General features: G+C 40.0%; 1 long non-coding RNA gene across 1 annotated transcript in view; it reads right to left on the bottom strand.

The window, feature by feature from the left end:
- LOC114813370 overlaps positions 1-25195 on the bottom strand; it is a 63209-nt gene extending 38014 nt beyond the window's left edge. Inside the window, exon 1 of the long non-coding RNA XR_003761096.2 lies at positions 25069-25195. This is a non-coding gene — a long non-coding RNA (uncharacterized LOC114813370). The remainder of the gene's footprint in view (positions 1-25068) is intronic.
- Positions 25196-25689: the final 494 nt, after the last annotated feature.

Below are 25689 nucleotides of genomic sequence, written 5' to 3' on the forward strand. Positions count from 1 at the left end.
TGCACACAATAAGCATTTAATACATATTATCATCACCATTATTATTCCTCTCAGAAAACTCATCACCAGAGCCCTTATTTCGGTACAATATTCCCGAGCTGGAGCATCTCAAGAGGATGTTCTGGAGGGAGCACTTTTTTGGCAACCCCCCCCCCCCCAGTTAAGTTAGAAGCAAATAAATTCCCTCGGTTGCCCCTTTCCTCCATAAGCATGTGAAAAATGCATTGAAGCAAGGAAGTTCAAGGTTTTGGTATCTAATGCCCTTGGTCTTTCTCAAGCATTCTTGAGCTGATTGCATGCTTCTCATTTCAACAACATAAGCTTTGTATCCTGTGCTCTGTGAAGGATCATTTTTCTAACCACCCACCTCCTTGCAGGGCCACTGCTGGTCAGTTAGAAAAGTTAGAATCTGGATGGAAATATTTAGACCAAATTTAAAACATTCCAGGCAAAATACGTTCTTTAGCCTTGTTTTTTTGTTTGGTTTGTTTTTTTAAATTTATCTTTTTGGAAGGTAATCACTATTTCAAGTCACTGTTCTTGTAAACTGCTCAAAATTGACAAGGGTTCACAGTCTTTCAGAATATCAGCATATTTCAGGTGGACATCTCTCACATTTCTAAAGATGGATTTTCATTTACTTTTCTATAAGAAATTACAACATTGTGGTGGAAAGGGATAGTTTGTACTGCTTGATGCTCTTAGGAAGAGATCAACTGCAGCACAAAGTTTACTCTGTGTAGTTTAAATTATGAATGCCTAACCTGCAGTTGCTTAATTCTCTCCAGTGAATTGATACCTTATCATGGCAGAAGAGTTCGTGTATGCTGATGAAGCTTAAAGCTATGCCATATTACCCATAATAGATAGGTCTAAACTGAAGTGACAGATAACGTTGATTCACTTGTGCTGGCCAGCAGTGGCATGGGAAAGAGTCAAATGTAGATGATCAAATGATCAAAACATTTTACAGTAGAGATTCAATTTTTTTTAATGCGGGGAAGAAAGCAAACGTAAATCACTTCCATATCTTTACCAAGAAAACTGTAAAGATACATATACCAGAATGACATTATGACAGAAGACGGGACTTTCTGAAGAGGGTATGTCCGCGGAGTTGTTACGTGTCAGAAACGACTCGACAGCATTTGAAGAAGGATTGCTTAACTGCTCATCAAAGTCCCAGAGATGCTGACCACAGTCAGGACCAAGGAGTGTATGTCCTTCAGTGCCTTGGCTTCTTGAGTTCTATTATGTGTTTGGTTTGGTTATTTTGCAGAAGCATTTCTGGAATACCTTAGCTTCTCTGATCTCTTATATTCACATTGAAATTTTCCTATCTCAGTTCTTCTTTCTGAACCTCATTCCTCACGATTCATTCATTTTTCAAATATTATATTTACAGTAATGAGTATGAACTATTTACCCTTGCAACCCCAGGAAGTAGATCAATATGCAATTGCTCACAAGCTCAACAAAAATTGATAGAGTCAATGTCATCTGTAACCTCATCGTCATCTTCCTCATCTCCAATCTCTCCACACTTCAATTTAGACTACATTTAGCAGTGAGACTCATCTTCCTCAAATGACATTTGACCATGTTACTCCCTGCTCAGTGGCTCCCAATTGTCTCTCAAATCCAGTTAAAACTGTGAGGCAGGAGCTTGAAGATCTCTATTACCAGTTCTTTCCCTCTTATCTGAATTCTAACATCTCTCTTTGTCCCACAACTGCAACTCTGCACTCTGAACAGTCTAGTTCATGTTCCTCGAAGATTGGAAGCAACATGTAGTGGATGTACCTGGGAACCAGAAAGTCATGGGTTCTAATTCTGGCTCTGCCACTTATCTGCTGTATGACCTTGGACAAGTCACTTTACTTCTCTGTGCCTCAGTTACCTCATTTATAAAATGGGAATGGAGACTGTGAGCCCCATGTGAGACAGGGACTATGTCCAACCCAATTTGTTTTTATCTACCCCAATGCTTAGTACAGTGCCTGGCACATAGTAAGTGCTAAACAAATACCACAATTATTATTATTGTTGCCCCACGACTCTGACCATTACACATGAGAAGAAGCATGGATTAATAGAAACCTGGGAGACTGAGGTCTGGGTTCTAATCCCTGCTCCACGCTGGTCTTTGTGTCCTTGGGCAAGTCACTTAACTTCTCCATGCCTCAGTTGCCTCATCTGTGAAATGAGATTAGAACTGTGAGTCTCATGTAGGACATAGGCTTTGTCCAAACTTATTAGCTTGTTTCTATTCCAGAGCTTAGTACAGTGTCTGGCACAAAGTAAGCACTTAAATACCGTTTTTTAAAAAGTTCATTCCTCTGTTGGGCATGTTCCCCTTCTCTGGTCAAAAGCGATCCTCATTTCCTTTAGTAGTGCCTTTCAAACTAATAAAACCAGACTTCAGACACCCAAGTCATTCATTCATTCTTTCATTCATTCATTCACTCATTTATTGTGCAGAGAACTGTACTAAGCACTTAGAAAGTGCAATAGAGCAACAAAGAGAGAAATCCCTGCCCTCAATGGGTTTCGGAGCAAGAACAACACTGGGGAGGGTGGATATCATTCTTCAACATTCCCATCTCCCTGAAAGGCTTCACACTTCACACTTCACTATTGGCTATCTAGCTATGTCTTGGGTAGTGCTCATAATTCCATAAAAACAGAGTAATAAATGAAAGATCACTAAAAGAAATAAAAATTATCTTCAGTAATCATGTAGAGTGAATTAATGAGTAACCAAATCCAAAAAGGAAAAGCTGACCAAAATAATATAAATATAATGAAAAATGGTTTTTAAAACAAAATAAATATTAGAGTTTCTCTCCATTTTGAAGATGCTGATGCAGATACTTAGAGTAACTATGAGAGAAAATCTCTTACACACTTACACATTTTATCCATGAAAAGAAAGTAGCAAATGTTTTTTGGCCCCTTGTCATTTGGAGAGAACTATGTAGGCACCTGTTTGGGAAAGAAGAGATATTTCCTACCAATTGTCCCCCATCATTCCCTCTAGACTGTAAGGTTGTTGTGGGCAGAGAATGTGTCTATATATTGTTCTAGTGTATTCTCCCAAGTGCTTAGTCCCCTCAGGGTCACTCCTGGAGAGTTTCCAGTACTCTTCCAGCCTCAACTACAGAAGGGAGAATCAAACAGAGGCATCCCGTTCCCTTCCTAGCTTTGGCAGGGGCTAGCCAGTGGAAGACAATCTGCTACAAATCATAGCTCATCTGTGCTGGGCGGTAGTGGCATGGAAAAGATAGAGGGTGGGACTCGGGTTTACTAGGTGGAAGGAGGCAATGGTAAACCACTTCCTCATTTTTACCAAGAAAACTCTATAGATACACTACCAGAACAATTGCAGATGGAGGTGGGGCATTCTGGGAGAGATGTGTCATTCTGGGAGAGATGTGTCCATGCAGTCGCCCTGGATAGGAGATGACTTGATGGCATAAGACAAGTCAAAACGCTTAATAGAATGCTCTGAACACAATTAGTGCTCAATAAATATGTTTGACTGACTCTTACATTGCTTTTGTGGGATCAGGGATGCGTTGTTCTGAGCCATCCACACTATCTGACCCAGTTACCCTGAGTCAAGCAGCCCACATTGTGAGAGATGGCTGGTTGGGGGCTGAGGATGGTGGGCAAGGGCACTGAATCTATTTGCTAAGCCAATTAAACTTGAGGCCAGGGATTTTGTCTTCCCACTCTACTGTAATGCACTCTCCCCAATCACTTAGTGCAGTGTTCTGTTTACAGTAAGCACTCAATAAATATCACTGCTTGATTATATTGGCTTTTCAGTGTTGCTTGGATGGGGTTCCCTTTTCTTTTGCAGACTAGAGGAATAACAAAATTCAGGAATTAAAAATAAAGAAAAAGCACAGTCATCCTCAACATGACTAGACAAAAAACAGCAGCAGTATCATAAATGATACCAGTGGAAGCAAACAGAGATGAAAAGAATACACACAGGAACTGTACCAGAAAGAGAGCAATGTATAAGAAGTATTTGAAGAAGCTCCTTTTGAATTAGAGCTGCTCATCGTGGAAAGTGGTGTTAGACCAACTTTACAGTGCATCACCAAAAAATAAGACACCTGGCTTTGATAGGCTTCCTACTGAGGTGTTTCAGGTGCCTGGAGAGGAATCGGTTAAAGTCCTTAGCAAATTATGTCAACAGGTATGGCTAACCACTCAGTGGTCATCTGAATGAAAGAGGTCAGTTTATGTTCCAATACTGAAGAAAGGAGATACAACTAAATGCAACAATTATCTTACAGTTTCCTTGATCTCACATGCCAGCAAGGTACAGTTAAAAGTTATAGAGCGTCAGACATGGAACATGTTCCTACATGGAACACAAGTTGCCTGATGTTCAAGCAGGATTCTGGAAAGGACGAGGGAGGTGAGATATTATTGTTGATGTCCTTTGGATAATTGAAAAGACAAGAGAATATCAAAAGGAAGCCAACATGTGCTTTATTGATTATAATAAAGCCTTTGACTATGTAGATCATGAGAAACTCTGGAGCACATTAAGGAAAATGGGGATGCTGGACCATTTAATTACATTAATATGGAACCTGTATGACAAACAGGAGGCTACAATAAGAATGGAATATGGAGAAACAGATTGGTTTCCCATCAGTTAGGGTGTAAGACAAGGATGTTTCTTATTGCCTTGTCTGTTCATCCTTTACACCGAATACCTAATGAGAGAAGCCGGATTGGATGAAGATGAACAGGGAGTAAAGACTGGAGGAAGGAATATAAACAACCTTTGTAATGCTGATGATACCACCCTACTAGCAGAAAGTGAAGAATATTTGAAGGTCTGTTTATTAAAAGTTAAGGAACAGAGCAAAAAAGATGGGCCTATATTTGAATGTCAAGAAAACAAAGATCATGACAACCGGAATTTTTAACACATTTATAGTGGATGGAGAGAAGACTGAAATAGTTGACAATTTTTCTCTCTGGGATCAATAATCAATAATAAAGGAACTAGTAGCCAAGAAATACAATGAAGATTAATGTTAGGAAGAATTGTTATGAGAACCTGAAAAAAGTCATGAAATGTGCTGATGTAACACTTGCCACAAAAATACAAATTGTCAAATCTATGGTGTTTCCAGTGATTGTGTATGGATCGGAAAGCTGGACAGTGAAAAAACAGGACGGAAAGAACATTGATTCTTTTGAAATGTGGTGTTGGAGAAGGCTTTTGTGAATACCATGGACTGCCTGAAAAGCAAACATGTGGATTTTGGAGCCAATTAAACCAACGTGGTCTTTGGAAGGCCAAATGACTCGACTTAGATTAGCATATTTTGTTCGCATAATCAGGAGGACTAATTCTCTGGAAAAGACACTAATGCTGGGAAAAGTCCAGGAAAAACATTGAAGAGGCAGACGGGCAGCTAGATGGATAGAGACCATAACAACGATAACAGAATAACCATCAGAAAGGTGGCGAATTATGGCAGAGGACAGGAGGTTCTGGAGAAAGTATATCCATGGAGTCGCTATGAATTGGAAACAGTGGCATTTTATAATAATAATAATATCAATCAGTGCCGGACGTAAGTGATATTGTCTCAATATAATTGTATTTAAAATTAATTTACATTTTATTTCATTTTAATTTATTTTAACGTCTTCCCATCTAGACGGTTATGTCTTTGTGAGCAGGGAAGCAGCATTGCCTAATGGTTAGAACTTGGGACTGGGAGTCAGAAAGACCTACCTAGCTCTGCCACTTGCTTTCATGTAGCCTTGGACAAGTCACTTAAATTCTTTATGCCTCAGTTACCACATCTGTAAAATGGGGATTGAGACTATGAAACCTCCATGTGGGACATGGAAGGGGTCCAACCTGATTAGCTTGTATCTACCCCAGTGCTTAGTACAGTGCCTGGAACATAGTAAACACTAAACAAATACTATTTAAAAAATTGTCCTCCTACTGTGCTGTATTGTACTCTCCTAAGCATTTACTACAGTACTTGGCATTGCGCTCAATGAGTGTTACTGATTGATTGATACCATGATTAAATAGAAATGCAAATATACACCAATAAGAAAATATTTTGCTCTGCATTTTTATATGTGTACATATGAAAATACTTAATTTTCAAAGTGCAATCATTCATATTCTATTCAGCAAGAAGGAACTTTAGGCTAACCAACTAGAGTTCTGTCTTTACAGGGTAAATTGATCTGACATTATGAAGTGCTAAATTGTAATGGACATTAATCAAGTACATCAAAATACTTCGAAGATGTGTTTAAGGTAAAGTAAACTTTGCAGCATTACCTTGAAGTAAGGGAGCTCTAGAAGAAATATTGGCATAAAGAGTGTTATCTTGAAAGAATACTAAAAGAAAAGCAGTGTCATGGGAAACAACTGTAAACTCTACTAGATTCACCATTCATATTTCTATGAATTCATTTGTTTAAAACAGCAGCATGGTCTAGTGAATAGAGCATGGGCCTGAGAGTCAGAAGGATCTGGGTTTTAGTCCCACCTTTGCCACTTGTTTGCTCTGTGATGTTGGGAAGTCACTTCACTTCTCTGTGCCTCAGTTATCTCATCTGTAAAATGGCAATTAAGACTGTGAGCCCCATGTGGGACAGGGACTGTGTCCAACCTTATTACCTACTCCAGCACAGTCATCATATAGGCAGTCGGTCAAGCACATAGTACAGTGCCTGGAAATAATAATAATTGTGGCATTTGTTAAGAGCTTATTATGTGCCAGGCACTGTACTTAGCTCCGGGGTGGATACAAGCATGTCAGGTTAGACACAGTCCCTGTCCCACCTAGGGCTCACAGTCTTAATCCCCATTTTACAGATGAGGTAACTGAGACACAGAGAAGTGAAGGGACTTCCCCAAGGTCACACAGCAGACAAGTGGCAGAGCCAAAATTAGAACCCATGGCCTTATGACTCTCAGACCCGTTCTCTATCCACTGTCATGCTGCTTCATAATACAGTAAACGCTTAAGAAATACCATAACATACAAAAAAATCCTACCATTAGTGTGTAAATTCTCAACCATGAGAAAAGTAATATCTACTTCATTTAAAATTTACCCTTGGTATTTATAGTACTATAATATAATGAGAAGCAGCTTGGCTTAGCAGAAAGAGCATGGGCTTGGGAGTCAGAGAACCTGAGTTCTAATACTAACTGCCATTTGTCTGATATGTTACCTTGGGCAAGTCACTCAACTTCTCTCTGCCTCAGTTACCTCATCTGTAAAATGGGAATTAAAGCTGTGAGTCCCATGTGGGATGTAGATTATGTGCAACCTGATTATCTTGTATCTGTCCCAGCACCTGACACAGAGTATTAAGGGCTTAACAAATATCATTCATACTTTTAAAAAAAATGTACTCCAATTATTACCTATACCTTTGACTATCCATAGCACATTTCTCTTCTTCAGGGTAGAAATAAGGTGCCAGTGAAATTATAAAAGGAAAGTTATGAAGGTAGAACTGACAGCATTTGGTGACAGAATATGTGGATTACAGGAGAGCAGTGAAATGAGGAGTTGGAGGAAAGGAAGTGGAGACAGTGGGTATAGAAGGTATTGTCTTGTCTTACGTTGTCAAATCATTTCTAATTCTCAGTGACTCCATTGATACATGTCTCCCAGAACCCCCTACTCTCCATCTGTAATTATTCTGGTAGTGTATCCATAGAGTTTTCTTGGTAAAAATATGTAAGTAGTTACCATTGCCTTCTTCCACCCAGTAAACTTAAGTCTTTACCCTCAACTCTCTCCCATGCCACTGCTGCCCAGCACAGGGGAGTTCTGACTTGTATCAGACTGCCTTTCACTCTCTACCACTGCCCAAGCTAGGAATGGAATGGGTACGCCTCTGCTTGACTCTCCCTCCTGTAGCCAAAACTGGTAGAATACTGGAAACTGTTAGAGAGTGAACAGTTCAAGGTGGAGAGTGAACGGATGGGGTCAGAGGAGCAGATTAAGGGTAAATTTTGAGAGGAAGCAAGAGCTCTCCTCTTAAGATAATCTTGGGAAAATTGCGAGAGTCAAAGAAGGGGCTGGAGGAGGGAGGGACTACTGAGGAGCAGGGGAGATTTTAGGGAGATCACGCTTGGGGGTTTCAGCTTTAACAGTATTATAAATTATTTAATTTAACATCTATCTCCCCCTCTAGACTGTAAGCTCTTTGGGGACCGGGAACATGTCTACCAAATCTGTTGTGTTTACTCCCCAAGCACTCAGTACAGTGCTGTGCATTCAGTAAATGCTCAATAACTATCATCGACGATTATGATTAAATAGTCAATCAGCTCAACCCCTCCTGCCTTATTTCACTGATTTCCTATTATAGCCCATGCCTGCACATTTCACTCCTCTAAAACCAACTTACCTACTGTACCTTGATCTCGCTTTTGATCCTTTGCCCACATCCTCCCTCTAGCCTGGAACTCCCTCCCCCGTCAAATAAGACCACCACTCTCCCAAACTTCAAAGTCTTATTAAAATCACATATCCTCCATGAGGCCTTCTCCAACTAAGATTTCATTTCCTTTACTCCCCCTCTCATGTGCTACTTTTTGCATTTGTATTTGTATCCTTTAATTGATTCATTCAATCGTTTTTATTGAGGGCTTACTGTGTGCAAAGCACTTTGGTTACTTCATATGCACTCAATGCTCAGCCCCATAGCATTTAAGTACATATCCATAATTTATTTTAATGTGTATATCCCCTCTAAACTGTGAGCTCCGTGTGGGCAGGGAACAAGTCTGTAAACTCTGCTGTATTTTTCTTTCCCAAATGTTTAATATAGTTCTCTGCACCCAGTAAGTGCTTCAAAAAATTGAGTGATTGACTGAGGTTTACTCTTAATAGAAGCTGAAAATAATCGCTCTGTTAAGGAATACATGGGACTCGGATGCTTTGAGTTCTCTTCCACTATCAAATTTGTCTAATAATAAAACTGAACGATGACCTCATCAGCATCAGTTCTTGCTGTCCATTATCAGTTCTTGCTGTCCATTCACCAATTTACCCACACTGTAGAGTATCACACTTGTTTGCATTGGTTTTTGAATCTAAAGAAAACTTTCTTGACTTCAAACATTTTGCTTTAGCTTTCTTCACTGATGGGAGACAGTCCATATTTAGGTTAGACATCGATACCACCAGTGGTGCCAGGGCATCCAGAAGAGTGCTTGGCACATAGTAAGCGCTTAACAAATACCATCATTATTACCCATGGAAAGATGTTGCCAAAAGACAAACCCTTCCCTTCCATGTTGTTTCCTGACACTATAATGCAGCAGATTTTCTCACCCATCTCTATTCAGGATGAACAGTGGGGGCTTTCTACAGTATTTTAAAAAAACAGTGTAAAAGATACACTTCAAAGGGATAGGGGAGAGGAGAGTTGGGCATGGGAGGGAAGTGGTGGGAGAGTTATAAACTACAGGGCCTTAACCCTAATATCTTCTTTTGGACCATGAACTCTTTGTGGGCAGGCATCACATCTACCAACTCTATTATATTATACTTTTCCAAGCACTTTGTACAGTGTTCTTCACATTGTAAATGCTCAATAAATATTATTGATTGATAGGTATTTTTCTTGAAAAAAGTGAATTAGCATAGTCTCTGTGTCTCTGAGATCCCTCATGACTTAAAAACCCAAGGTGTTGCTTATGGGCATGTATGTATATGGGTAAGGAGAGTGGATGATTAGATAACTGGTCTTCTGAAATGCATGATTACTTTAAAAAACTAGAAAGTTACTCCTTTCACGCCATACCCTGTGATGGATAAATATAGTGTTTGGGCTATAACAGGAATGAATTCCATCTAGTAATTAATTTTCAGGGGAAATAACTGGATTTAGATGATCATTTTTATTATTTATTACTGCATTCATTAATTGCCCTGAAGAAAAGTTCAAGGATAGAGAAGCAACGTGGTCTAGTGGGAGGAGTGTGGGCCAGAGAGTCAGACCATCTGTCCTGTAATTCTGCCTCCACCACTTGCTGCTGTGTGACCCTGGGAATATTACTTAACTTTTCTGTAAAACAGGGATTTGATGTACCAGCTCTCCCTCCTACTTAGACTAAAAGCCTCATGAGAAATAGGTCTTGTATCTGATTTAATTATCTTGCATCAACCCCAATGCTTAGTACAGTGCTTGGCACAGAACAAGCACTTAATACCATTATTAGTGTTATTTCTAGCTTGCTTCATGGCATCCTGATAATCATGAAGACTTAGTTCAAGGGGAGCTACACTTACCTCAGTTGTTGTCTGCCTGACTCTTCTGTCTGCTGCAGTGCTCTTCCAACTACTGTTTTGCATTATTGGATACTGGGCTTGGCTACAGTCAGAAACTACAGTAGATGTCAATAAATAACACAATAACAGTAACAACAAGAGAAGCAGCTATGTATCCCTGCTGGAGGGAACAAGACTCAGGCTTCTCACTGCTCAGGTTATGGCTATCCTTGGTTTAATAATGATAATGACTGTAATAACGATAATGACAATAATCACATTTATTAAGTTCTTACTATGCATCAAGCACTGATATAAGTGCTGGGGTAGATACAAGTTAATCAAGTCAGACACAGTCCCAGTCCCACATAGGGAAGCAGTATGGCTTAGAGGAAAGAGCCCGGGCTTGGGAGTCAGAGGTTGTGGATTCTAAATCTGCCTATGCCACTTGTTAGTTGTATGACTTTGGGCAAATCACTTCACTTCTTTGGGCCTCAGTTACCTCATCTGTAAAATGGGGATTAAAAATGTGAGCCCCACGTGAAACAACCTGATTACCTGGTATCTACCCCAGTGCTTAGAACAGTGCTTGGCACATAGTAAGCACTTCACAAATACCATTATTATTATTATCATCATTAAAGGGGAGGGAAAACAGGTATTTGATCCTCATTCTCTGGGAACTGTGAAAGAATGGAGAGGGGAGAGAAGTCAGTCAATTGTATTTATCACTGTGTGCAGAGCACTGTACTAAGTGTTTGGGAGAATGCAATTTAACAATATACAACACATTCCCTGCCCACATTGAGATTACAGTCTATAGGGTGAGACAGACATTAATATAAATATAAGAAATAGAACACTACAATTAGGGTTATGGAACATCTAGGTCTAGTTTCCCTGCTACAGGTCTACACTGTCCCTTGGGAATAAACAGTGCAGGAAAGGAAAAAGGAATTGTAAGAGTCAGCGAAAGGAAGAGATACTTGTATTTGTAGGTGGAGTCCATGAAAGCTTTTTCGGATACCTAGGATTTTCATATGAACAATGGTTGGGTTAAGAGACTTTACAAGGTTAGACTAGGCCATTAGCTAAAACTTTCCTCACAGATAATTAAAAAATAACAATGCTCTACAGCCGGAGAGCTGATCAAGGCTGAACATTTGGAGATGTGCTACGCCAGCAGAAGAGACAGTGACAATCTCTGGAAATTCTAGTCACATGGAGGGTGGTGTAACTGCAGAAAACATGAGTCCTTAAATTTCCTGAGTCAGCCCCATTAGATATCAGCATCTGAAGATTACATTAATATAGATTTCACTGGAGGCTGATCAGAAAGAAAACCTGTGTTAGGCAAACACTCCATTTCTGAGACTACGGTTTGAGATTTGAGTCCAGATTGTTTAGATTTGAAGGAAGAGATGATCAATGGTTCTAAATGAGCCCCATTTCATCCCCAGTTTTGAGGACTTTGGAGAGAGAGCACTGTCTTGGATGTCTCTAGGAGAACATAGACACATTCAATCATTCAAACTCTACAGCTCATCTACACACAGCTGGTTAGCTAAACACCGCCCGCCACCTCCCCAAATCAATCAATCAATGGCATTTATTGAGCATTTCTTATCTGCAGAGCACAGGTGTTGGGAGAGTCCAACACAGAAGTTGTGGTAAACATGTTCTTTGCCCACAAACTCCTAACAGTTAAGAGGAGGAGACAGACAGCACACTCCTAATTTCCCCATCCTCTTCTCCCTCTCGTCTGCTTCACCTATGACCTTGTATATCTTAAGCACTGTGACAATCACCTCAATCCCAATTCCACAGCCTTTATGTACACATCCTTATACTCTGTCATTTCTGTAATTTTATTTCAATGTCTGTCTCCCCCTCTAGGTTATAAGCTCCTTGAGGGCAGGATCTTGTCTACCAACTCTATTAACTGAAAATCCATCCAAATCTAAACAGTCCAGACTGACATGATCAAATTTGCCTAAAACCGGCCTCAGAAATGGAGCTCTTCCTCTTTGCAGCACAGTGACTAAGAAAGCAACATCAAACAAGAAGGGCAAATGAAGAAGTCCAGCACATACTTTGGAGTTTGTTAATAGAGTGTGATGGATTTATGAACTTAGTTTTCTGACCCAATTCAAGAGCTCAAGGTCAGTGGTATGGTCCAACCCACTAAACATCTGAGACCCAGACTCCCCTCAGACACCATGTTTGACTCTTTTGGACTCCAAATAGCTGACAAGACAGGATCATGAACAACAAAGTCTTGCAATAAAGTCAGTGTCCTACCCTTCAAAGCTATACTCTCCACAACACAACTCTGCTGAATGGGACATGGGAGGAGAATGGACAACAGCTGTATTTCCAAGCAGTGGCTGTGAAACGAATTGAAACTGAGAAAACAGAAGCAATGAGGCCAAAAGCATGTTAAAGATAGAAAAACAAAACCTTAGCCAAAGTTAAGTCTTAGCTGAAAGCTGGGAGACACTTGCTACAGATAAACCAGCCGGTTGCAATGCAATCAGGAAAAGTGTGGTTCTGTTGGAATAGAAGCTCCAGAAGAATTATGAAATACAAAAGCAAAATCCAAAACGGTATCAGGGCAATGAGTAACAAACATGACACTACAAGACAGATTAGCCTTTATGTGCCTCTCTGCAGTCAGAACTGCGGGTCCCACATTGACCTTACAGTCATGCCTGTACCATGAGGGAAGTTTATAATCAGTTGTGTCTTTTTTGAGTATGAAGGACAGTTTTATATACAGCTTTACATATAGGATCACTCTATCAGCCTCCTTGCTGATCTCCCAACCTCCTGTCTCTCCCTACTCCAGTCCATAGTTCAGTTTGCTGCCCAGATCATTTTTCTACAAAAATGTTCAGGCTATGGTCACCTCTCCTCCAGAATCTCCAGTGGTTACCCATCCACATCTGCATCAAACAGAAACTCCTCACCATTGGCTTTAAAGCACTCAATCACCTGTCCCCCTTCTACCTCATCTTGCTATGTCTTCTACTACAATCCAACCCTCACATTTTGCTCCTCTAATGCTAACCTTCTCACCACCTTAATCTCATCTATCTCATCCCCGACCTCTTGCCTCTGCCTGAGAACATCCTCCCTCTTCAGATCTGACAGACAATTACTCTACCCTCCTTCAAAGCCTTATTGAAGGCATAGCTTCTCCAAGAGGCCTTCCCTGACAAAACCCTCCTTGCCTCTTTTCCCACTCTCTTCTGCATCACCTTGACTTGCTCCCTTTTTGCATCTCCCCTCCCAGTCCCCCAGCATCTGTGTACATATATGTAATTTATTCACGTATATTTACATCTGTGTCCCCTTGTATTCATTCATTCATTCAATAGTATTTATTGAGCGCTTACTAAGTGCAGAGCACTGTACTAAGCGCTTGGAATGTACAAATCAGCAACAGATAGAGACAGTCCCTGCCCATTGACGGGCTTACAGTCTAGCTCATTGTGGGCAAGGAATATTTTTATTTCTTAATGTTGATATTTGTTAAGCGCTTACTATGTGCAGAGCACTGTTCTAAGCACTGGGTAGATACAGGGTAATCAGGTTGTCCCACGTGGGGCTCACAGTCTTCATCCCCATTTTACAGATGAGGTAACTGAGGCCCAGAGAAGTTAAGTGACTTGCCCACAGTCACACAGCTGACAAGTGGCAGAGCCAGGATTCGAACTTGTGACCTCCGACTCCAAAGCCTGGGCTCTTTCCATTGACCCACACTGCTTCTCTGTTTCTTGTTATATTGTACTCTCCCAAGCACTTAGTACGTGCTCTACACATAGTAAGAGCTTAATAAATACAGCTGACTGATTGATACAGTGCTCTCTAACTTTGGGGCAATGCTGTGAAGTTTATCTTGACTTTAATCATTCCCTTCTCCTCAACCTTTGAAGTATTTTGACTTGTGTGAATGGCATTTAAAGCTTGTTGGAATTTAGCCTTAGAAAATGGATGATCTATTCAGAATAACGACAGGTTAGTACAGGTATCTTTTTGCTGCATAGTATGAAAAAGATAACATGCTAAAAATTAAATATTTATATAGGTATGAACAAAAATAATGAAAAAAGTTTCATATTTGCTATATATTAATAATTTCATCTCAGAATGATAGTTCTTATGTTTTTCCACCCTTTAAAACATTTATACTGTTTTCATCAATACTTTGAATCTCGGAAATACATTAATGCACTTACCATGATTTCCTATGGAAAAGTATATTTCACTTAGTGCTCTTTCACCTAACACTTTATTTTCATGGAACCAATTAGGAGCACTAAATGGTGCTAGCCAGCTCTTCAGCACAGAAGGCTATCTCAGCTGCATTCTCATATTCCCTGTAATTGTTGGTTTATGGCCATAATTCAGTTTGATTTTCCTTTCCGGGTGTTTGAAGGAGAAATATGACTGCCTTCTGACTGTAGCGGCAAGAGTAACCTTCAGGTAAATTAGATTAATAGCAAAGAAAACTGTTTAGTGTAAAGAAGAACTCAGTCACTGGCTTTGCAATGCTCTATGACTATCATCACTATGTATCTAAATCTGTATCCACCACAGAAACATACAGCTTGGGATAAGCTATTTTTGTATTACCACATCATCAGTACACAAGGAGAATTTAACACGCATGGCTGCTTGCTACAAGTTAACTTTGGTGTCAGAAATAAATATTGATTCAGTAATTTAAACTAATTAACAAATGTGCAACAAACTGGCTGTAAAGCGTTAAACTCTCTGGGAAAAAAAAACAGATAAAAATCTACATGTCACTTTTCACGACTAGCAGTGGTTAGTCAAAATCATACAGATCTATTTGGAGCAATGAAGTCTTTTTTATTATTTTGCAGTAGACTGAGTTGAAAGACTGAGACAGCAACAATTTTCAAAGACTAAAGGATCTTACAATGCATAATCTACATTTCAAAGCTCTTTCTATTAAAAAAATGGAGAAATAATTTTAGAGGCATAGTTACTCCCTTAGATCATAACCTCATATAGGCAAAAATGATTATTATAGGAATAAAGGTGTGTCAAATGATAGAATAAAAAAAAACCTTAGTGAAGAACCACTTAAGATTCTATTCCCCCCAATTCTTTCTTTTTCATTTGTACCATTTCTTTTATAATATTGCTTCTTAAGGGAGGTATTGTGAGTAGAGTTTTGTAGAAAACTGTCTCTCTCATGTAAAAAATATTTGGGCATCCTGAGGTTTACACTGAGAACAGGGTTTTATTTAGAAAAAAAAAATTACATAGTGTAATTTTACATTGTACACAATTTTACATTGTGTTTCAGACAAAAAAAAATATACTTTCCAAGTGTGAATCAATACTGTAAATGGAAGCAGGGTAAAGTGAGCAATTATGAAACTGGCTCTGCCTTATCTCCTTGTATAAAGAGTGGAAAGAAGAAATGGGGATGGGGAGGCCCAATGAGGCCCTAGAAATAATTTCCTAATGGAAATTTATTATTAATAATATTTAAGAGCTTATTATGTTTTAAACACTGGGATATATGCAAGCTAATCAGGTTGGACACAGCCTCTGTACTACATGGATCTCACAGTCTTAATCTCTATTTTACTGATGGGGTAACTGAGGCACGTGATGGCTGGAATTAGAATCCAAGACTTTCTGACTCCCTGGCCCGTGTCCTATCCACTGGGCCATGCTGCTTATCATAACTGAATAATTTTTTCTGCATATTTAACTGCATAATATTTTGAAGTACAGGAAGGGCCGGGGTTTAGGCAGTGGTATTTGGAGAATGAGGCTATTGGGATTTTCAGTTTGGGCCTGATTATCTTGTATGTATCCTAACGCTTGAGAGTGATTCATTCATTCAATCATACTTATTGAGCATTTACTGTGTGCAAAGGACTGTACTAAGCATTTAGGAGAGTACAGTGCTTTGCACCTAGGAAGTGCTCAATAAATTCCATATCACCATCGTCATCATCAGAATAATCTATCTTTTCCAAATAAATTTAGATCAAACTAGATTGTATGCTTGCTATGGTCAGGGAATGTATCCATTCATTCATTCATTCATTCAATTGAATTTAGAGTGCTTACTGTGTGCCGAGCACTGTACTAAGCACTTGGGACAGCAATAAAAAGAAAGAATCATTGCCCAAAACAAGTTCACAGTATAAAGGCAGGGAAGACAGACATCAATACAAATAAATAAAATTACAGATATATACACAAGTGGGGCAGGGAGAGGGGGGAGATTAAAGGGAGGAAGTCAGGGCCAGCAGTAGGACATGGGCCAGGGGTTGGCAGTGAGGCAGGTGAGATCGAGAGGCAGTGAGAAGGTTAGCACCAGAAGAGCGAAGTTTGTGGGCTGGGATGTAGAAGGAGAGAAAGAGGAAGGAGGTGAGGTAGGAGGGGACAAGGTGATGGAGAGCTTTAAAGCCAATGCTGAGGAATTTCTGTTTGATACAGAGGTGGATAGGCAACCACTGGAGATTTTTGAGGAGGGGTATGACATGCCCTGAATGTAGAAAGATAATCCAGGCAGCAGAGTGAAGTAAGGACTGGAAGGGGGGAGGCTGGAGGTTTGGACATCAACAAGGAGGCTGATGCAGTAATCTAGGCAGGATAGGATTAGACTGTAAACCCCTCAGTGGGCAGGGATTGTCTCTATCTGTTGCCAAATTGTACATTCCAAGCGCTTAGTACAGTGCTCTGCACATAGTAAGTGCTCAATAAATACTACTGAATGAATGAATAAGTGATCGTATTAAAATGGTAGCGGTTTGGATGGTGAGGTAAGGGTGGATTTTAGCAATGTTGTGAAGTTGAGACCAACAGGATTTGGTGACAGATTGGCTCTGTGGGTTGAATGAGAGATCAGAGTCAAGGATGATGCCAAGGTTACGGGCTTGTGAGATGGGAAGCATGGTTGGGCTGTCTACATTGTCAGGAAAGATCGGGAGAGGAGAGGATTTGGGTGTGAAGATGAGGAGCTCTACCAACTCTATTGAACTGTACTCTCCCCAGGGCTTATCACAGTGCTCTTGCACACAGTAGGCACTTAATAAATACTACTGATTGATCAAAACTAAAAGATTATATTTGCATCCCTGTGCTACATACTAAGGTAAGACTTTGGGACTGTATTCCAAATCAAACTTTGATGAAAACTTTTAAGATTATCTTGGAACTCAAGTCCCAACCAAACTATTTCTAAACAAATAACTTTCAAATTTGGCCTAAACTCAGAGTGAAATACTGTGAATATGAGTACTGTAGCTGTGAATGTGCTATGGCCACACTGATTGGTACGATTTTCTCAATTCAGTGTGATCATTTGATTTTTTTCCTAATCAAAAATTCCCCTCAGTTATGTTGACCTAAAAACCTGGAGAGGTGGTTGTGAATACAGTATCCTCTCTCTCTCTCTCTCTCTCTAAAAAATAAAGTCACAGAAAAACCCCATCTTACGGCTGCAATGAAAATTATTTTGCCCAGAGAGAATGCAAGCAGAAAAATGATTCAAACCTAAGCCTATAAAGGTAGAGGAAAAAAATAAAAGCCCATAAGTACAAGTAGAGAAAAATACCTCAGTTAGATTTGTTGAAAAGGATCTAGTAGACACATTTCTAGAGAAAAGATGAAAAACTTGAAGGGACTGATTTAATTTCATTTCACTCTCTGCAAAAACTATATCACCTTGTGCACCCTAGTCACCCCACCCTCAGTTCCATAGCACTTATGTACATAACTCACAATTTATTTTAATGTCTGTTTCCCCCACTAAGCTCCTTTTGGACAGGGAATAAATCTACTAACTCTGTTTTCATTGTACTCTCCCAAACAGTACAGTGGTCTGTACACAGAAAATGCTCAAGAAATGCCACAATTGATAAACAAAACAACATATTAAAATTAACAAAAAATCGAAGTCTGCTATAAACTCTTAAACCTTGTAAGGCAGAAATATTGAATGCAATATTCCCTCGTCTCTTCTTGTTCTTCCCTAAGAGAGAATATGCTCCCAAGGGTACTTCTTGGGTTGATGCCGACTTTAAACCAGTTTCCTGGCAACTCTGGCATGACAGAGATTGAAATTTTCCTCTGCCAAATATATGTTAAATTCAGATCTTGCATATGGTGTCCACAGTGGGCATTTGACATGGGCCTTGAAGACCAAAACAAGGCACTGATGTAGCTTTATGCAGAGGAGGATACTGAGCTGGGTTTGTTCCAAGATATCTCAATCAGCAGGGGCCTCAGCATCTTAGCAAACTTTCCCCTCCCTGTGCTCTCTCTCTCCCCTTCTCTCCAATGTATCCTCATTGCCTTCGTGTCTGAATGATCAGGCATTTGAGTGATTCTTTCATTTCTTCCAGGGAGTTTGCAGGGATCTGAACTAGGATGACAGGGTTTGGAACCTGAGAGCCAGCTCTCTTTGTTTGTTGTGGCCTATCATCAGTCCAATCCAGTGTGTAGGTTAATAAGGCTTAAACTTTAAAGGAACATTGAGCGCTTGATTGACAAGTCTGTGAATAAAAGTCCACTGGGAAGTTCTGTGCTGGTGAAGTTAACTGTTCACTGAGATGTGGTCTGATTCACAATGCCTCATAATCAGTTACATTAAAGCTGAATATGTGATTAAAATAAATTAACTTCAACTTATAAATACACATTGCTCGTTTAAGAAAATTTTTCTTGTTCCTTGGGAAAAAAGGGCCAGCTCAAAAAAATTAATGTTAATAATAATGTTAATATGATTTTTATTCCTGCCAAGAATCTAGAGAATTGTTTTTGTGTTTTGGAGTTTAACCAGATGGTGAATGAAACTACAGTGTTATAGGAGCATGAATCAGTGACTTGGTATTAAAAGATGTAAGTTAAGTGAAAGCCATGGTAGGTATGTGTTTGGAGCAGGTTATATCTAGATGTACTTGAAAGCTAAAATCTAAAACTTCATTTATCCCCTTTCCACAAGTACCTTTTCATTAATTTCAGAAATTGACTTCATATTGCATTGTGGATTTTCTCTTCTTTTAAAATACTATGAAGCAATGGGAACATAAGAAACACATAGGAAAAGAACAACAACAAGAAAAAAGATACTTTTTGTAATCAAATGGCTAACAGCAAAATGGCCAAAGCTCTTTCACAGCCCTGAATGATCATCCATAGGATATTTTTCACAATCCACCTCCCAAAAGCAATCATAAAAGATGGATAGAGATGATTTTCTGAAGGAAGTCTTTTGATTCTGAAGATGCAGGACACATTTTCTTTGCTTCATTCTCTCAGATATTTCTAAGGTAAGGACACTGCCAGATTCCCAGTAATGTATGGTTTTAAAGAATGTTATTATCAGTACTGGGGGCTCCTCCCCCACACTTGCTGAGCCAGAAATAGCAGTGATTGGAGCTCTGTCCCTATCTCTCCCATCTAAATTCTGCATCTTGCATCTCCCATCTTGCATTGCTACACTTAACATAGGGAAACAAGGATCATGGAATGCCTGTCTTTCTTTTAATAAATAGTATCTATTGAGCAGCTACTGAGAGGAGTCTTGTACTGGGTCTATTGGAAAGCACAATAGAAGTACAAGACAAAGGTCTCTGATCTAGTGGAGAGTATGATACAATCTGTGGGAACTGCACAATATGATGGTACTTAAACTGTAGAGATACACCTCCACTGCTGCTTCTCGTTCATATAATTGGAGACTTGTATGTGAAGATCTGATGGAAGAGTATGAGAAAATTCATTTATATCACCCCTTACCTCAGGAAGCTTACAATTCATAGGTGGATGCAGGCACTAATAGATCATCAAATTTATTTAGCACTTACTGTGTGCAAAACACTGTACTGAGCGCTTAGAAGATTACAGTATAAGAGAGTTGGTAGACATATTCTCTGTCTATAACAAGCTTGAAGTCTAGAGGAGGAGACAGATATTAATAGAAATAAATAAATTACAGATATGTACTTAGAGTGCTGTGGGGTTGAGAGTGGGGTGGATAAAGGGTGCAAATCCAAAGGCAAGGCATCAGGGAAGGGAGTGGGAAAAGAGGAATTGAGGGCATAGTCAGGGGAAGACCTCCTGGAGGGATGTGCCTTCAAGAAGGCTTTGAAGATGGGGAGAGTGATGATCTTTGGGATATGATGAGGGAGGGAGTCCCAAGCCAGAGGCAGGACAAGGACGAGGTGTCAGCGGTGAGATAGATGAGATTGAGGTACAGTGAATAGGTTGGCAACACCCCCCCCAAAAAAAAACCCTATAATAACTTACAGACTGGAGGAAGTCATCTAGTCTTAAGATGTGTACGTAAATATTACAGAGAGTTGTGGCTACTCAGGTGGCAGAGCTAATGCTGAGGTGGCAAGTTGGGTAGATATTAGGTGAGAAGATTAGAAATTAATTAGGGAAAGTATCCTGGAGGAAATACAATTACAGGGTGTCTGTCAAGATGGGGAGAACAGTAGTTTATAGGATGTGAAGTGGGAAAGCCAGATCATTAGTTTGGTTGTGAGAGAGATGAGAATGAGGTATAATGAGTTGATTTAACTTGAGGAAAATAGAGTAATCTGGGAGAAGAGAGTGGCTAGACAGGAGAGAAAAACTGGTTTAGTAAGTGCTTAAAGCCAATGGTCAGAAATTTCGGCTAGAGACAAAGATTTTGGGGGGCATGATAAGATTTTTGCAGAGCAGCATTTTAAAAAAATGAGAAAAATAGAAGCAGTGTAGCCTAGAGAAAGAGCATGGGCCTGGGGGTATGAGGACCTGGGTTCTAATCCCAGCTCTGCCACTTTCCTGCTGTGTGACCTTGGGTGAGTCACTTAATTTCTCTGGGCCTCAAGTTTCCTTATCTATAAAATGGGAATTACCTGTTCTCCTTCCCCTTTAGATTGTGAGTCCCTTATATCTTGTACTCCCCCCAGTACTCAGTACAGTGTTTCATATAGTAAGCATATAAGAAAAACCACAGTTATTTGGGCTAGAATAAGGCAAATGCCTGGACCAAAACTGTGGCCTTTTGAATGGACAGGAAGAGATGGATCCTGAAAATGCTGTGGAGAAAGAAGTTGCAGAATTTGGCAACAGATGGAATTTGGGGGCAGAGATATGAACAAAGAATAATGTTCAGGATAGAGGTTTGAGAGACAGAGAATGGTGGTATTGCCAACAATAATGGGAATGTGAAATGGAGGAAAGAATTTGGGAGGGGAGAAAAGTGGTTTAATTTTGAACATATTGACCATGAAATGCCATCAGGATACCTATGCAGAAATGTTCTTTAGGCAGAAGGAAATTCAAAATTGCAGAGAGAGTGGTCAGTGATATGGAGGCAGATTTGACAGTCAACTGCATAAAAATGGAAGTTAGAATATGCAATCAATCAATGATATTTATTGAGGGTTTCCTGTATGCAGAGCTCCGTACTATATTCAAAGGAATCAAATAACCAGGGAGAGGAGCCATTCTAGAAACAAAAGTCAGGAAAGATTTGGAGACTGCAAGGGATTTTAAGTGAAAGAGAGTAAGTGGGTAGAAGAAAATGAAGGGGTATTGGGAATCTACTGGGGAACAAGACAACGGCTCAGAGGTGAGTTGAATACAGAGAATTTTAGAGAAGATCCAGCTTCAAATAGGAATTGAGGTAAATAATAGCCTTATGACAGTGTTTTTGGTGGAGGCAAGGGGGGAAGGAGAGACATGCCTTCTGACCCTCCCAAGATAGGCAACACTTGGGATATTCACTTGGGATATTCACCTGTACCACCATCTGAAGTCAGGAATCAGGTCTACTAATTCTACTGTAGATCCTTTAGACTGTCCACTCCTTGTGGGCAGGAAACATACCTACAGTGTCACTGTAGAAATGACTAAATCTCTATTTTTGTTCTTAATCAATGGTGCTTAGGGTGCTTAAACTCCACAGAACACTGTAATAAGCAACACTGAAAAGGGTACTACAGAAGCAAAAGTTATGTTCCCTGCCCTTAGGCAGCTTACAATCTAATGGAGGAACAAGTGGATACAGATTATTTACCAACAAGAGAGGAGGAGAACAAGAAAGTGGCAAGTAATAACAAGAGAAGAATATGGTTAAATAGATGAATTAAAAAGAAGTACAGATAAATTGATTTATTAGTACCTTATTATATGCAGATTGTGCTGATTTCACTCTTTGGAATTCCTCCCCTTCATAGAAATAATAATTATAGCTTTTGTAAAGCACTTACTATGTGCCAAACAATGTACTAAGTGCTAGGGTAGATACAAGATCATGAGGTTGGACCTGGTCCCTGTCCACTGTCTAAGGGGGAGAGAGAACAGGTACTGAATCCCCATTTAACAGATGAGGAAAGTGGGGCACTGAGAAGTTAGGTTTCTTACTCAACGTGACCCAGCAGACAAGCAGAGCTGGAATTAGAACCCACATCCTCAGTCACGGAGACAAACTCTGCTCCCTTCTTTTTCCTGTTTCTTAACTTCCAGTGCCCATGCCCAGAGGGAAAAGCTGGAACCCACCGATGCATGTCTCCACAGGTTTTAGGGAGCTAAATGGGGTCTCCTCAAAACTAAATGGAGAAATGGTGATTTCTGGGGTGTGGGCCCTATGTGGGACAGAGACTGTGTCCAACCTGATTATCTTGTCTCTAACTCAGCACTTAGTACAGTTCCTGACACATAGAAAGTGCTTAAAAAATACCATAAAAAAATAAAAAATGGCAGGCCCTGAGCAATGAGCCCCTTAGTACCTGCCTTCAGTCAACAACAGAGGCCAGACAGGTGAGCAGGGCCCAGAGAGTCTTTCCTTCTGGAAGAGTCCATTAGACCCATCTGGAGAAGTTCCCAGAGACAGTAGCGGGATGAGTTGAGAACCAGACTCACTCTGCACCTGAGCACGTTTGGGATCATAGTCTTGCCACTCTGCGCTCACACATATTGCAAAGTGGGGACCCAGGAGTGCCCTCCCAGAATGCAGCTTGACTTCTTAACCCTGGCAAAAAGGAATAATAATAATAATAATGTTATTTGTTAAGTGCTTTCACTGTACTAAGCACTGGGATGGATCAAGGAAATCAGGGTAGACACAGTCCCTGTCCTGCAAGGGGCTCACAGTCTCGATCCCCATTTTACAGATGAGGTAACTGAGACCTAGAGAAGTTAAGTGACCTGTCCAAGGACATACAGCAGGAAGAAAGGAAGGAAGCAGTAACTTTGAAAGGAAGTTATGTATTTCACTGTTGAGAATCACACTGTACTATGGGAGGCTATGCCATGCACATAGCCTATTTTTATAGACATGGATATTTAAATGGCAATGTCTGTGAGAGGTGATGGGAAATATGACTCCTGAAAGGTCAGGTACTGGGTCCTCTGAGGCTACTTCATAGTTTGTGAAACACACTTGAAGCAAACTAGAGGAACCAGTGACTCTCAGTAACTGTACTTTCAGAGGCTGAACCATTTTGACAGTCAAACTTGCATCACAGAGAAGACCAATGCCCCAATCTCTTAATAAATACCTTAAGTACTACCACTCTGGCATCCCCTGAAAATTCCTTATGCTCTCATTTAAAGACCAAAGGCAGAGCTTGGAAATACATAAATAAGCAGTTTAGGCTTTGAGAAACATGTTTTCAAGAAGTGTTACCTGGGCATCGCTTTACATAACTTCATGCAACAGTCTCATTAGAGCAATTATCCAGTTGATTGTGCTTGTTTGAACATAGCCAGATGGTTGCATTTAACAGTTTTATTTAATGTTTGGCTCTCAAGCCTTATCTGTACTGAAATCAGTTATAAAGTAAAGCTGGGCTTTATTCTTTGCTACAACCTCAGGGGTTCTGAACCTACTTTCTGAAATTCCACTACAGTTTGTTCACTCATGGGGAAGGGGTGGTCCTAAATAATTGGCATCCAAAATATACACAAGAAAATTTACCCTCATAAATTTGAAGTTTTCTTTGTAAATATTAGCTACTACTGACTGCCTTCCTTAAAATACAAATGTCAAAGGTGTGGCATGAACATTAAAGTTTCCAATAGCATGGCTAATGCCTGTCCTCCCTCCTACCCAGATTGTAAACCCCATGTAGGACAGGGACTGTGTCCAATCTAATTCACTTGTATCTACCCCACGGCTCACAACAATGCTTGGCATGTAGTATGCCCTTAACAAATACCATTATTATTATTATACAAATGGTAATGTAGAAAAAAGAAAAACAGTTTAAGGAAAAATAGTGCTTCAATTTGAAGTGAAATACTCTCCATGACAGTAGTTTTAAGATGCTGTTGTTTTTTGTTAATGAGTATTTAACTAACAATTTCCCAAATATTTAATCTGGACATTTTCATTTTTATAAAGGAATGAATGTTCTAATGGAGAAGAGTTAGGCGTGTACTAAAAGTTCTTCCTCTGAACCTCCCTCAGCATCATCCAACAGAGCAAGAAACAGTGTGACCTAGTGGAAAAAACATGGGCCTGGTAGTCAGAAGGACACAGGTTCTAATCTCAGCTCCTCCACTTGCCAGTTGCATGACCTTGGGCAAGTCACTTCACTTCTCTGCACCTCAGTTTCTTCATCTAAAAAATGGGGATTAAGACTATAACCCCTATGTGGGTCAAGGATTGTGTCCGACCCGATTATCTTGTATCTACTTGAGCGCTTAGAACAGTGTCTGGAACATAGTAAATACTTAGTACCACAATTATTATTATTATTATTACCAATAGAGGAGGTCCTGAAAGCTGTCAGCTCATCAGCCACTGCAGCAGTGCTCATGGTAACATCACTCCACTGAGTAGGACACGATGAAGAATGGACGACAGCAGGATACTTAAGTGGCCATTGTCCATTGAACTGAAAGGGAAAAAACTCAGGTCAAGAGTGCAGAATAAATGACAAAGAGAAGCCCAACGTCCCACAGTAGAGTAGACTGTCAGGATGGCTTGGCAGTGGACAAACCAGGCAGGCAGCAATCAAGGGAGGAGTTGCTCTCCTTGACCAAACTCTTCAGGATGATCAGTTTCCCAAGAGGCAGGCTTGGAAACAGAAGATCAGCCTTATATGGGACAAACCTCTTAGTGCAGCAGGGATAAGTGCAAACATTCATTCAATTGTATTTATTGAGCGCTTACTGTGTGCAGAGCACTGTACTAAGCGCTTAGGAAGTACAATATAGCAATAAACAGATACAATCCCTGCCTACAACAAGCTCAGAAGCAAGTCATGGAACATGAAAATTGAATCTTTAAAAACAGAAACTCTTCTTGAAGTAAACTGAGCAACAGGGTGGCCTAACAAATACCATTATTATTATTATTATTATTATTAATTGGTAAGTCATC

This window comes from Ornithorhynchus anatinus, chromosome 1, assembly GCF_004115215.2.
Source record: "Ornithorhynchus anatinus isolate Pmale09 chromosome 1, mOrnAna1.pri.v4, whole genome shotgun sequence".
In the NCBI taxonomy this organism is placed as follows: Eukaryota; Metazoa; Chordata; class Mammalia; order Monotremata; family Ornithorhynchidae; genus Ornithorhynchus; species Ornithorhynchus anatinus.